The following is a 15,815-nucleotide window of genomic DNA, read 5'->3' as shown; positions in this document are numbered from 1 at the left end:
TACAGAAGATATGATGCTAATAAGATTCTAAGATGAGAACACCAGACTGTCTCTTGGGATTCAGATGAAGGGGTCTGTAAATTTTAAAAGAAATGGTCTCTGAAAACTAATGATGTCTGCTTTCCAATTCATTAATAATGTGGAGTGGGGAGATGGGAGTGAGATCCAGGCCATGCTTTGAAATATCAAAATGTAACGAGGAAGAAAACAGTGAGAGTGATCTCAATGGGGTCATAAAGCTGGGAGAAGGAGGCAAACTGTAAGATGTGGTGGTGCTATATGGAGGGGAGGGAATCAATCCACCCCATGTGTGTATATTTATGTGCATATAGTACCTTTATCTATACACAAGTAGAAAAAAACACTGCAACATTGATAAGGCTTTTGCAATTTCATATTTAAGGTGATTCCGAGAGAATATTTCAAGTGTTGTAAAAACCCATCTAAACCGCCTGCCTTTTCATATTTACAAACTCTGCCCTTCACCTCTTTGCATTGCATACAAGGAACTGAGTACCAAGAACCTCAACCTTGTTTGTAGTTAATAGTGGAAAGAAAAAAACCCTCAGGCAAAGCCTAATGAACCAAGAGCAATTCTGAGCTCTCCTCCGTAATATCTGCCGAGGCAGTGTCTTTCCAAGGGCTGCCTGGACATACCGTGTGACCTTGCTGCTTTACATCATTAAAATTTCCCATTACTGGAATGGTGTTTGCATGGAGGGGCCGTTGTGCAGACATTATGGCTGGGTTTCTCCCTGCTGCATTTGGAGTTTGCACTAATAGAAAATGCCTCTCTGCTTGAACAGTTCCCTCGAGCTAGGAGGTGTGCAGCAGCAGGACAGTTTATTTTTGGCTTTTATTTTGACAAAGCTATTACATTTTGCAGATTGAGGTTATGGTCTTTTCTCCTATCTCTGTATTTTATCTGCATGATATTTTCTGATCTCCCTTTTAAACCCCCATTAGTTACGATTGAGGCTCTGGGGTGGCAGCCTGCCTTGGAGCTGTGATAGCGTCAGCTTTTCTTATGAGCCACTAAATAGACTGACTGATTCAGTGGGGTTCAGTCATGTGGAACCCTTCCAAGGGGCCTAGCTTTAGAAAGGAGACCCTTGTGGGCCAGATAGAAGCCATGGGTTGGGGGTGGGTAGATAATGCAAACCCTAAAAGACCAACAATCTTAAAAGCAAAATCCCAGCCTTATTTTCTGGGGCCACAGGCTCTGTCAGCTATGTTCTGAGCTTCCTTCTTCTGCAGGTGGCCTGCTATGGCATGAAGCTGTGAAAGTTGACAGAATCCGTGGCATTTCCAAACCCCAGGCCCACCCTCAACCAGTTATTACTACATTTCCTAAGATGCTACTATCCCACTATTCTGCTCCACACTTTGTTTCATCCACAAGTCACACACTTTCACGCAACTCTGATCTTAAGATTTCAGCAAAAAGTTTCACAGTAATGAATATTTTACCTAGAGGGGGCAGGAATATTTCAGAGTACTGGTTATTCAGCTGTATCCTGTTTAGCACCAATCCAAATGGAAGACAGAGATTTCTTGACCAGCTCTCCTAAGTCTCTCAGCAAACCACAGCCAACTAAAAGGTTTTGAACTCAAAGATAGAGCTCTAATTTCTAAAGCAAGATAATGTGGCCACTTCTTTCTTCACAGCTTTCCTATTTTAAATAAGACAGTAAATTCTTCCTGATAAATGCTTCTGAAGCTGCAAGGGTAGCACAACCACGTGCCTCAAACACTTCACTTTGTTCACCTACTCTTAAATGTGTGGGATGTGGCAGTCTAGAGTGGGGGCTGTCACAGAGATGGGTTGTAGAGGTGAGGAATTTATTTCCCCAGGAAATCTCATTAGTGATGCAGTGCCTGTTTTTCATTGAGGTTTCTGCTCCTTGGCTTTGTTTTCGGCTCAGTAACAGAGCCTGAAAGCTGTCTGGTGACTCACAAAAGGTCACGCTCAGAGTTGGGGGCACGGACCAGAGCATGCTGCCTACCTGTGATTGATGTGTATTAAAGCTGTCTTGAGCCACTCATAAACACAGCAAGAATCCTGTTCTCTTTTCATCAGTGCTCTTGACCAAGACTTGATTTACTGTTTTGAAATCAGCTGCTCCTTCAGTCCTCTACAATAGCTTCTTTAATAGCTTGTCATAACAGTTGATGACAATTTGGAAAAGCTCACCTATTCAATATATTTTTTTAAATTGACTTTGCGCTATACCAGGTACCGCAGTTTTATAAACAGTCTAATTGTTTCCTGAGTGTTTGCTGACCTAAAGGAAAGTGTTGATGAATCAGACCCTTCTTTTCTATCTATGAAGGTATTGAGATGTGTATTCAATATTGTAGCAAATCACTACTGAAAATTGGTTCCATGTCCCTGAGGCTACTTACCTCCAAAGGTGAAATGGCAGAAGTACCTGCTAGTGAAGACCATCCAGCTCCGTTATTTCTTGATGAGATTGCTTTAAAGTTTGTATTGAGAAAGGATTGAAATTGGATCTAAGAGTTATAAATGACAGCACAATTCTTGTTCTGGTAAATAATAATCAACATCATCTGTACCACTGAATGGGTTTTGTCAGTTTGATACATATACCTATATGGTAATGAAATTTAAGACTGATGTTGAGCTGGGGTGGGGCTCAGTGGTAGAGCTCTTGCTTAGCACGTGCAAAGCTCTGGGTTTGATCCCCAGCACACACACACACAGGACAGGACAGCACTGAAGAAAAGAGGCAGTCATTGCATAATACTAAAAATGCAGAGTATTAGAAGCATTTGCACAGAATATATAAGACTTACCTGAGATGCAAAAACAATTAAAAATAAATTTCTACTTCTGGTCAGTTTATTTGTTACATTTTGATGACTTGGGCAAGTTGAACTGTGCCCTTACTTCCTAGTAGCCACTTATACATCGGTGTCCAGGAATGCCCCCTGGGGTGATTTTCAAAAATACCTAACAACCAAGTTGACAGGTATAGCAACCATTCAGAATAAATTCACCAGTCCCACAGAGCAGTTGCAGCAGCCACAGCAGTCGGTGCCACTGTACCAGAAGAACATCAGCCTCTCTCCTTGTCCCTTTACCCATGTACAAATCTCACCTATCCTTGAAGGCTTGGCTTAAGTTTTACTTCTCTTATGAAGTCTATCTTGACCTATAAAGTTGATTTCTTGATTCTGAATTCCTACAGTACAGCTGTGCCTCCCAATCATCCCTATATCTCATAGTATGTTAAAAAGGTATGATAGGGCTAGGGATTTAGCTCAGTGGTTTTGCCACCTGCCGCTCAAGCGCAGGGACCCGAGTTCGATCCCTGGAAACAAACAAACAAACAAACAAAAAAGTATTATATATTTTAATATTCCCAATAGCACAATGTTGTACACATGTAGCATATCAAAAATATTTTTGGACATAGAATACTTTGGTAATAATACCCATAGATGATGTTTTAAAGTGCTGTATTTGGTGTAGTGCTAATTTGAATTTCCTTTATGGGCTTGAGCTTGGTATCCAAGTACCCTATTTTCTTTTAGAAGAGCCATCTGAAAACACTGCATCTCAGCAAAGAACTACAGCACCAGCATATTATCACTACTGTCTCTTCCACTGTAAATTTTCTTTCTTCATATACTCTGCACATTCTTCAGGTGATGAGAAACTCTGCTGCATTCTCTTTAATTTGGAGTGGAATTGTGAATGATATCTGCAGTATCAAAGTTAGCATTCAGTTTTCACCAGAACCTATGGAGAGTTGTGTATATTACTTTTGATTCTTAACATTAAGTCATAGTTTCATATTTGAGCAGCATATGTAGTTTCCGTTCCGAAAAAATAAGATTGAGATAAATTTACAAGAAGTCTCCCAAGATTTAGCTTTTTGTTAAAAGGTTAGTTTGATTACCTGAAACTAAGAATATGGTTTTTTCCTCCTTAGTAGTGATGTTGAGGAATCATTGTTTAAGGCCAGCCCTACAGTTAGCCCTTATCAATCCTCCAGCAAAGAAGGGTCTTGGGCTCTGCCAAGAGGGTTTTAGGAAAGAAAGGTAAGGTGGATTCTTTGAGAAAGACCGAGGGAAGAACCTCCAAAGCATTGAGCATTGTCCCCAGATGACAGTTAATGTATATATGTATTTTTTTCTAAAGCTGGAATAGGGTGTTGAAGTCTTTGAAACAAGTGTAAATAAGTAGAGCAAATAGGATAGTAAAACATCAGAACAGTATTAAAGACCCACTTCTGGTCCTGGTTCTGCTATAAACTCTCTAGTGAACCTTGAACACATCTGTCTTAGTCACTTTTTCATTGCCAGAAAAAGTACCTAACACCCACCACTTAAAGAAGAAGAAATTTCTTTTAGATCACATTTATAGTCCATAGTTGGCTGGCTCCAAGTCAGAACCAGCATGGTGGAAGGGCCTGCCACACAGGAAAGTGGCTCACATCATGCCTGCCATGAAGCAAAGAAAGGAGGAGCCAGGGAAGGAGATATTCCCTTCCAGGTCACACCTCTGTTGACTTGCCTCTTCAGATCAAGCCCCACCTACTAACAAAAGTCACCTATATCACCCTTATGATTCAATCACCTTCCAAAAGCCATGCCTATGAATACATGAGGACTTTGAGGGACATTCTCAATCCAAACCCCAACAGTATCATTTTACCTTTCTGGCCTATTTTCTCCTGTACAAAAATGAACGATTTCACTATACAAGGATCTTTTCAGATGAACCATTTTATGACAATCATTTTTTTATAAGGGCATCTCTACTCAAATCTCTGTCCTCTTCATACTGCCTCTATACTTCTCAATTTATTTCATTCTGCTGAATCCAGCCACTCTTTCTATTAGAACTACTCACAGGCTAACAGTAATAACAGAGAGGGGACAAACACTTAAGCACCTAGTAGATATTATAGTTCATATTTTATTGACTATAAATATGCCCATGCTTATTCTTTGTCTTAATCTGTCTTAATATAAAGCCCCTTATGAGCAAAGATGATACCTTCTTTTGTTTATTCCTATATTTTACAGCACCTGATGGTGCAGGAAATGAATGATGACAATGATACTGATAGTTTAAATTAAAAAATGGTATTCTTTTTTCTATTAACATTTCTGAATGCATAGCAGAATACTGCTACATATGTACACACCAATCATTAACTCTGTGCTAGTTTTAGTGAATAGAGTTGTTATTAAATCAATATTAATTGTTTTTATGACACTACTAATGAGAGCCACCTGTGAGTGTATTAGTTTGGCTTGTATTATATATGATTTTACAGTGAATTGATAATGCCACTGTGTTATATGCTGGTGTGTATGTATGTAGTTATCTTCCCTTAGAGAAATATAGACAGCATTAGTGCTTCAAGTTATTTGTTCAGACCTTGTCACTGCTTATCTAAGTTTTGTTTTTATAACTCAAATTTTGATAGTTTTCCCAGGTAAGAGTGCTGGTAGTATCACCTAATATTTGTATATTTTCAAAGCACATTTTCTTTCCATTTCGGGTCCTTATGGAGTATAGAATAATTTTCAAGCTTGTGCTTTTATGAGTAACTCTTGTTCTTGACTGTTGTAACACTAAATGCAAGAAAAGCTACAAGTAAACGTGCCAGGTGCTTTAAAAAAAACGTGTCTTACAAATCTCTTTTTTCCTTCCATAGGAATAGGGTTTTAGCCTTTGGTATGGCTAGTCACATTTCCCAGCCTCTCTTCCAGTTAGTTCTCTCTAGTGTTATGTGAGTAGGCATGATATGTACCACGGATAGGCTGGGTAGTAGAAAGCAGATGTGTCTATTCCCTGCTCTCTCTCTTTCCTTCTACTGGTTAGAAAAAACATGTGTTCTTATGTGTTTCTCTGCTTTAATGAGCAGTAAAAAAAAATATTTCTTGGTATACCCCTAGAAGACGTCTTACATCTGGAACATGAAGCCATACTCTGCTCCAAAAATATATGGGAAATTGAGGGGCTGGGGGCATAGCTCAGTACAAAGGCCCTGAATTAATCCTAAGTACTGTTTTTTAAAAAAGAAAACACAAAAATAACATAAAGCAAGACAAAAATACAAAGTTTTCATTTGCATGTAAAAGAAAATTGAATATGAATTAATACCAACAAATTTGGAAATCTAAAAGGTTAGGTATATATATATATATATATATATATATATATATATGTACATATTTGGTTCAAGAAGCAGAATTAAAGCAATAGTTAAAGATGTATTCCTTAAAAAGACCCCAGGCAAGATGGTATTGTAGATAAATTATAATAAAATTGAGATAATTCCTGTTAATAAATTTTTCCGAATATAAAAAAGATGGAAAATGTCTCCATTAATGCTAAATGGCTAGCATAATCTTAATCATAAAGCCATATAAATAATAATAAATAAAAATAAAATGAACTAATTTAACATATATATTTAAATTCTAAATAAAATATTCTCAAATCAAATTTTGCACTGATTTGAAAAGAAAAAATATCTTTCTAGGTGATTTAAGACTCAAGTTATTGATTGATTAAAATTTATTTCTGGAATACAAGGACAGTTTAACTTTAGAAAGTCTATTAGTCTAATCCATTACATTATCATTTTAAAGTAGAAATCCATATAGCCATTTTACAAAAGAATAGTTTGATAAAACATTTCTAATTAAATGAAATTTTGAATTTCCTTTTGTAAGCTGAAAAGATACAAAACCAAACTCTTTAATCCAATAAAGGTATATGTTAGAAATCTACAATGAACATTACAATTAAAGGTTTTTGGCAAAGATGGCTAGCTGTAACCCCCACAACCTATTCCCTCTTTTTCCATAGTAATATAAATCCCAGATCAACTGCATTTCTCAGCTTTCCTGGCAACTAGAGGTAACCATGTGACTAGGTTGGCTAAGTCTGATCTATGAGATATAAACAAATGTACAGGATATCAAGAGCAACCTCAAGAAACTGATATTGCCAACAAGAACAAATTTCAAAAGCCCACAATTTTGGCTTTACAAAGATTACATGCGTTGTGATGATAACTGTGTAAATGTTACAAGTGCACAAGTTAATAAATACAATCTGCAACCAGGCACAATGGTATAAGCTTGTAATCCCAGCACTCTGAAAGGCTGAGGCAGGAAAATCTCAAGTTTGAGCCCACCCTGGGCAGCTTAGTGTCTTAGCAAAACTCTGTCTCAAAATAAAAAAGTTAAGAAGGGCTAAGGATGTAGCTAAATGTAAAGGCCTTGGGTTCAAGCCCCAGAACTGCAGATGATAGATAGATAGATAGATAGATAGATAGATAGATAGATAGATAGACAGAACTTAGAGGTGCACATAAGAACATGACAAACATCCATGAGAACGAAACACATCAATATTAGAGGGAATGGGAAGGAAAACGGTAGTGCTTAAGCAGTATTCAGAACATTTTGTTTCCTTAAAACTAATAAAAACAATAGCAAAAGAGTTTTGAATCAGATGTGGCAAACAATTCAGATATTAAAAATCAATCACATTAATAACAAAGCTATTAAGTTAGAGCAAATTATTTTATACACTTTTCTGTGTGTAGAAAATATTGCATAATTTAAAAAAATTTTAGTTATATAAAATAAATGCTTAAAACAAATAAAAACATAATATAATGTTAGAGGTGAGTATACAAAGTAAGAAAAGTCTCAGCCACATGGCTTTGTTCTTCTCAGATTCCAGGATGACTGTACATATATGAGGCCTCAGGGCTTGGCCTAATTGCCTCCTTCCGAGTAAATAAATGTCCCAAAGCCAAGGTTAAAGGTAGTCACTTTGATTTTCATATCCTAGAGATTGTTCTGATAAAGAAATCAATTCAGATGTTCTATTATTAGCAATGGATTATTAAATGACTATAATCAGAGTGAAATTACCCTTATAACTTTATTTACTGAAGGAATTTTGGCTGGCTTTGTCTAATAAAAGATGAATCAATATAGTAGAAAATAAAATGTAGTATAACACACTGATAAATAGCAACAAGAGGCACAAAATGCCAAAGATCAATCCTAACAAGAAATATGTAAAACCTGCAGGGAATAAAGCTATAAACATTTACTGAAAATTATACAAGGAAACCTAAATAAATGGAAAATATTCTATCCATTCCTTAGAAGGGAACACTCAATATTTTACAGATTTTGATTCTTGGCATATATGTTTTAATGAAATACAAATAAAATAGAACCCGAAAACATAATTCTCAGGTTCATTTGAAATAGAACACTTTTTCTGAGACAGGGTCTTGCTGTGTAGTCCAGATTGGTCTTGAACTCACAATCCTCCTGCCTTAGCTTCCTAAATTCTGGAATCACAGGCATGTGCCACCATGCCTGGCTAGGGAATATTTTTTTTAAAGAAATCAAGGGAAGGTTATCTCTATCAGAATTTTAAATACTTATAAGGTTTTAATAACTGAAACAGTATGGTATTGATAGGAAAATAGAAAAATAGAAGGCCCAGAAACATATTATATATGAGATTTTAATATTAAGATTATATTTCCAATCAGTAAATGGAGTAAAAAATAATACAAATGCATACTATGTGCATTTTATACTCTGTATAACATTTATAAATATAAATCCCAGATGGATTAAGGAGCTAAACATAATGAATAGCAAAATTGTAAGATGATCAGAAGCAAATATAGAAAAACATTTCTCTATTTTATGGTGAAGTGACAGCTTCTTCTTAATATAAAAACAATTCCCACAAATCACAAATGAAGAAATGCATGAGTTGGATATCAAAAACGTTGAGACAAAATGGTAGAAAATATTGTAAAATGTACAATTAAGAAAGCAATAATCAGAATCATAATACACAGAGACCCTAAAAATCAGCAATAAAAATCCAATAAAATGACAGATATAAAAACACATAGAGTAATATACAATAAAAACCAAAAATGGCCAATACATATGTGAAAAGATTCTCCGTATCATTACTAATCAGGCAAAATCCAAATTGATGGGAGTAAGATGGCCAGTAGATTGGACAATATTTTTAAGAAATCTTTTATTTTATTTTTTTTCCCATTAAGTTAATTGGTACATTTGAGGTATAAAATACAGTTACATTCATCATTGGGATCTTGTACCATTACATGAGTATCTTGGTTCTTTTTTTTTCCCCCTTCCCTTACCCTCCTTTTACCCCCTCCACCCTTCCCTATTTGCAAAGACTTTGTTTCCATTTCTTTCCTTTTCTCATATTTTTTCTTTTCCCTTTTTTCCTTTCCCCTACCCCTCCCACTTCCCCTGCTCCTTTAGACCTTTTCTTCCTGTTACACAATATGAATTATACATTTTTAAATTACAATATCAAGATCTAGGAGACAATTCCACAGATTTTACAGAATTTAAAAGGATGTAGAAAGCCTATTTCAAAAATCTGTTTTGAAATAAATTTGACAACTTCTAAGAAGTACCTTGGAAGACAAATTAATGAAACTAACTCTGGAGGAAATATAAAATTTGAATAGCACCTATTAAAGAAAGTATATTTCTAGCTTAAAAACCTACCTATATGACAACAACAGGCTTGTATACATTTTAACTGATAAATTATATCAAACATTTAAAGCAGAAAAAAAAGGAACACTTCTCCCCTCATTTTAGGAACTCAACATTGTACTAATCCTAGAACTGGATAAAGATAATAGACGAAAAAAGTATGAACATAGATAGAAATTTGTTTAACAAAACAAACTATAAGAAGTAAGATCTGGCAGAATGTAGAAAGTGGTTTTGTTATAGGGATGGCACTGTTGGTTCAGCATTGGAAGATCCATCCCCAAAAGTCATCATTTTAACAGAGGAAAGGAAAAAGCCATATGATCCTGTCACTAGTTGGAGAAAAAGTATTGGACTAAATTCCACAGCTGTTCATGGTAAAAGCTATCGGGAGACTAGAAGTAGAACAGAACCTTCTCAACAGATTAAAGACATATACTCCATACTTCCAGTGAGAACACCTTATATGAATGGAGAGGATACAATGCTTTCTCCTTAAGGTGGGGAACAAGGGCAGATATGCTTACTCTTTATCTGTCCATTAAACTTTGAAACCTAGGCCCCACCAAAATAGTCTGGCAATAAAATGACACAATTAGGATAGGTTTGGCAAGGTAGAAGCAAAATCTTTATATGTAGATGAAATGATCATCTACAGAGAAAATATTAAGAAATCTCTAGGAGCCCCTAGAACTTGTATTTGAATTTAGCAGGATTAGAAAACACAAGGTATATATAAAAATTCAGGTCTGTGTATATTTGCTATAAATGAAGAATTGGATATTGAAATTTAAAAGTTATGTAGGAGTACAAAGGACCTAGAAAATTTTTTTTAAAAACCTAAAAAAAACAGTGTCGGAAGACATTTAGTACCTAATTTTAAGACTTCTTCTAAAGCTACAGTAATCAAGACAGTGTTGGTGTAAGGAAAGACATATAGATCATTTGAATAAAACAGAGAATCTAGAAATAGAACCACACATATATGGTCCACTGAGTTTTGAAACATTATTTAACATTAGCATTTTGTAGAATATAAACTCAATTCAAGAGCCGAGGAAGAGATAAGTGTTTTCAGCAAACAGCACTAGAACACCTGGTATCCGTATATAAAAAATTACCCTCAACCCTTTTTTTCCATACATGAAAATAATTTGAAGGGATCTATGAACCTAAATAAGAAAGCCTAAAAGTATAAAACTTTAAGAAGAAACTATAAGGGAAAATATTTATGAATTCAGGGTAGGCAAAAACTACCTAGGACACAAAAGACATGATGTATAAAAGAAAAAAATTGATAAATGAGATTCCATCAAAGTTTAGAACTCTAAATGACATCATTAAAATGAAAAGTAGTCCTTAAACAGACCATATTTACAATGCATACAACCTATGACCAGAATATATAAAGAATTCTTAGAGCTCATTAATAGACAACCCAATTAAAAAGTAGACATAAGAAGATGATAAATAGCCAGTGTAGCACAAGGAAAGGTGTGCAACTCTAGAATCAGAAAAATACTAATCAGTACAATAACCAAATTGAATTATACACTCATTAGGGAGATGAAGTTCAAAGTTTTAAAAGCCTTGTCATGACTTTTTCTTTTTGTTGGATTCTCCCACTTTGCGTTTAATTTGTCACGCCCAGTGGATTCATTCTGCTGGGCTTCCTGGGGTTGTGATCCTCATTGTCTTTTCCTAGGATACTGTCTAAAATTTTTTGGAGTGCTGCTTTGGTATTCATGAAGTTCCTGAGGTGCTCCTTATCATGAGAGTATCTTATTTCTCCATCAATTTTGAAAGATAGTTTTGCAGGGTACATCAATCTGAGTTGGAGGCTGTTTTCCTTTAGGGCTTGAAATACATCACTCCAAGCTCTTCTTGCCTTGAGGGTTTGCACTGAGAAGTCTGCTGTGATTCTGATGGGCTTTCCTTTGTATATGATTTGTTTCTTTTCTCTCACTGCTTGTAGAATTTTGTTCTTCTGTTGGATTTCTGGAATCCTAACTATCATATGCCTATGTGTAGATTTGTTTTGATCAAGGCTATTTGGAGTCCTATATGCCTCACTTATCTGTATATCAAGTTCTTTTCCCCTCCTTGGGAAGTTTTCTGCCATCACTTCTGTGAAGAGTTTTTTAATGTCATCTGCACTCTCTCCTGTTTCTTCATTGACTCCAATCAGTCTTATGTTATTCTTCTTTGCATCATCTAGCAGCTGCTCGATTGATTTCTCATGTTTCCTTACAATTTTAAAGCAATTTTTCTTTTCCTGGTCACTAATTGCAATCTTTTCTTCTATATCTGAAATTCTCTCCTCACACTGGTTCATTCTGCTGCGCAGACTTTCGATGGAGTTTTTAATCTCCTGGAAATCTGTTTGCATCTGCTTTATGGATTCCATTTGTTTCCTATGTTAGGATTTCATCATGTTCCTCAGATCCTCTATTTTTTTATGTGTCCACTATAGATTTATTAATCATGTCTTGCACGATGAGCACAATCTTTGCTGTTATCTGAGTAATTATTTCTGATTTCATTTTTCCCAGAACCTCTTTTGTTTCCAGTTCAGAGAGTCCAGGTAGTTGAGTATCAGATTGTTCCATCTCTTTTCCCTTTGGGGTTGCTGTACATGATCCAGAAGTCTGTTTTTGAGGCTTGATTCATGTCTTCTCATTTCCATGGGGGGGGTGGGGGGAGTGCATCTGGCACCCGCGTGGCTCAGCTTCTCTGCCCTAGGACCTTGGGATGGTGGTGGGGGAGCTTCCTTCCAGCTGTTGGGACAGGCTCAGCTTCTCTGCCCTAGGAGCTTGGGATGGTGGCGGGGAGGGGGGGGCTTCCTTCTGGGTGCTGGGACAGGCTCAGCTTCTCTGCCCTAGGAGCTTGGGATGGCGGCGGGGGAGCTTCCTTCTGGGTGCTGGTACTGGCTCACCTTCTCTGCCCTAGGAGCTTGGGATGGCGGCAGAGGTGCTTCCTTCTGGGTGCTGGGACAGGCTCAGCTTCTCTGCCCTAGGAGCTTGGGATGGTGGCGGGGGAGCTTCCTTCTGGGTGCTCGATTGGACAATATTTTTTAAATGAATGATTCTTGCAATTGGAAAGAGCCTGAGGAAATAGATACTTCCATGCATGCATTAACTTCTCCTAATTTCTCCTTTGCTTACTTCAGCCTTGCAGCACCAGCCACATTTCTCTCCCTAGTACATGCAGCTCTGACCCCCTCAGATGTTTTCACTTGCTGATCCCTCTCCCTTGAGTACCCTTCCTTCAGATAGCTAGGTGACTTATTTCAGTACTTCCTTCAAGCTTTTCTGAGATTATCTTCTTAGCAAAGTAACTGTACTACCTAATTTCAATATGCAACCTGCCCCATCATTCCTGATATCTCTTAACCCGCTTTATTTTCCTCCACCACGTTAGATAGGTGTTAGGTAGGTAAATAACTACTGAATTAGTCTTCTATGAATGAATAAAAATATGTAGGAGGTAAATAGATAAGGAGATAAATTGCTGTGAATTTCAGGATATTTTACATTTAATTAAATACTAAAATAGATAAAATATGGGTACTCTCTGACTCAACAATTTTACTTCTATGTATCTGTTCTTTTTTTTGGTACTGGGGATCAAACTCGGGTCCTTGTGCTTGCAAGGCAGGCAGTGAAACCACTGAGCTAAATCCCCAGCCCCTATGTATCTGTTCTTAATGCATGAATTTGTCCACTAGGAGACACGTATAAGGGAAACCAAAAATGTAGCATACAACATTGTTTTTAATAATAAAAAAGATGACCCAGCTATTTCCCTACTGGGGATTAAAAGAATCATATCACAGTGATACATGTGCACTCATGTTTATAGCAGCACAGTTTGTAATAGCTAAAGTTTGGAAACAGCCCAAGTGCCTGTCAACTGAATACTAGATAAAGAAAATGTGGTTTTCTCAGCCATAAAGAATGACAAACTAGAGAAATTTATGGCTAAATGGATGCACATTGAGGCCATACTCTTAAGTGAAATAAATAGGACACATATGTGTAAATACCAAATAGTTTCTCTGGTGTGAGAAACTGAAATGATTAAAATGAATAATTGATAATTTGAACTAGGAAGAAAAGGGCAAAGGGGCAGGAGAAGTGGGAGGGGAAGGGGAAAGGAAAGAAGGGAAAGGAAAAATTATGAGAAAAGGAAAAACTGGAAACAAAGTCTTTGTAAATAGGGAAGGATGGAGGGGGTGAAGGGAGGACAGGGAATGGGGAAAAAATAAGAACCAAGATACATCATATAGAGGTACAAGTACCCAATGATAAATGTAAATGTATTGTATACCTAAAATGTACCAATAAAAGAATTTAAAGAAAAATAATAATAAAAAAGAAACAACATAAATATCTACCAAATTAGGAGAGGTTAAATAAAATATGGTATATTTATCCAACAAAGGCTATGTGGATGTTAAGGAACAAAATGTTTTATATGTATTTGTATGGAAAGATATCCTAACATTATAATGTTAAGTGGAAAAAAAGAAAGTCACAAAAAATACCTAAAAATAATCTTATTCATGGAAAAAATATACTACATGTGTACATACATGAAAACTGCACATTTATATGTGTATACATATATAAATACAAATTTCAGGTATAAAGACACATACCAAGCTCTTATTATTTTAACTTCTTTCTGTGGAAAGCAGGAGTTTGCATGAGGGAGAGCTGGTATGAGAGTATATTCTATATATTTTCATTTTGTTTTACTCTTTTACAATGGAAATATATTTAGGTACTACATTTTTAATTAAAAAATAGAATGTCTCCAAGGTTATCCTCTCCAATGTCAGTCTCACTCATTTGTATCCTGAAATGCTCTCTTGGGTGGCAGTGAATGAGATGAAGTAATGGCCAGTGTGCTGGGAATTGCATTTAGAAGAGCATTGTGCTAGGGAACATTAGTCAGCCACGTGTGCCCCTATAGAAAAAAAGAGAACCATGTTCATGGCCCATTGCTTCATTTCCTCTCTGCAACATCTAGAAACAGAAGAAGCCTCATGTTCCCTTTACTATGGTCACAATATATCAAAAGTCCAGAAGAGGGATTTTTGTAATGTAGACACATTTCATACCTACAGAATAGCTCTTTGTTCTGTATTCTGAGTAATTTTAAATAAATAAATGCTTCCCTGCCAACATAAAATACAGTGAAATATGTGGCAGGACTCAAGGTGTATAAATGAGTATATTGACAGTCCCTTCTTTTAGCTTTCATGTGTGGATCAGAAAATGCAAAATAATATATGGCATACTAACCACACCTCATAGGCATTTTTAACCTTTCCTTGTGTGCTTTTATTTTCAGTTGTTGTACTGTTTCTTTCCAATTTATACTCAAACATGTTAGTGCTAACACATGAGAACACATACACACATCCAGAACTGCCTGTCTCAATGCCAGGCCTTTTCTGGATAAGCATTGCTTGACCTTGTGTCTGTTCACCATCGACATCCTTTTAATGACTACCCAGGGTTACAACTCACTGACCCATGGGCTACCGACAACCATTTGGGACAGCACTGTTTAAGTCAGATTCCTTTCTCTTCTTCCTTCTTTACTTCTTGATGTGACAGAACAGAATTGGCTTGATAGGATATGACAAAGAAGAAAGTGATTTCCATTTAGATATATTAACAATAATAGGAATAACCAAATTAATGATACTCAATAACTTATGTTATTATTGAGTACTTGCAAATTGCCAAGTACTATGCTAGGCATTTTATGGATCTCATTTAATCTTCACAACAACTCTACAAGCCAGGTACTATCCTTATTATCCTTATGTCCATTTTACAAATGAGGAAAATAAAGTACAGAGAGAATAAATAGGTTGCACAAATGTTGCACAGCTAGAAGTGTCGGAAATGGGATTTGAGCACAGAAACAGGTGTAATAATGATCAAAATATGAAAGCATCAAAGACCTATGAGAATTCATTTTGGCTTTTAATAACTCTAAACTCATTTGACATTTTTAAATTACAAAAGTAACATCTACTTATCACAAATTAAAACGATAAAATAAAAAGCTGTGATCATTACCTTCCCTTTCATCACTCTGGTCACATGTTTCCGCTACAGTCTCCTTATGAAAGACTTAAAATGCCTTTCTCTTTATTCACACCAACATAAAAGTATACATACACTTATGTAGCAGTCTCACGTGTTTGTATATGTATT

Source organism: Heterocephalus glaber, unplaced genomic scaffold, assembly GCF_053883595.1.
Source record: "Heterocephalus glaber isolate CG9 unplaced genomic scaffold, H.glaber_assembly_v1.0 deba00000071, whole genome shotgun sequence".
NCBI lineage: Eukaryota > Metazoa > Chordata > Mammalia > Rodentia > Bathyergidae > Heterocephalus > Heterocephalus glaber.
This window is presented reverse-complemented; position numbering follows the sequence as displayed.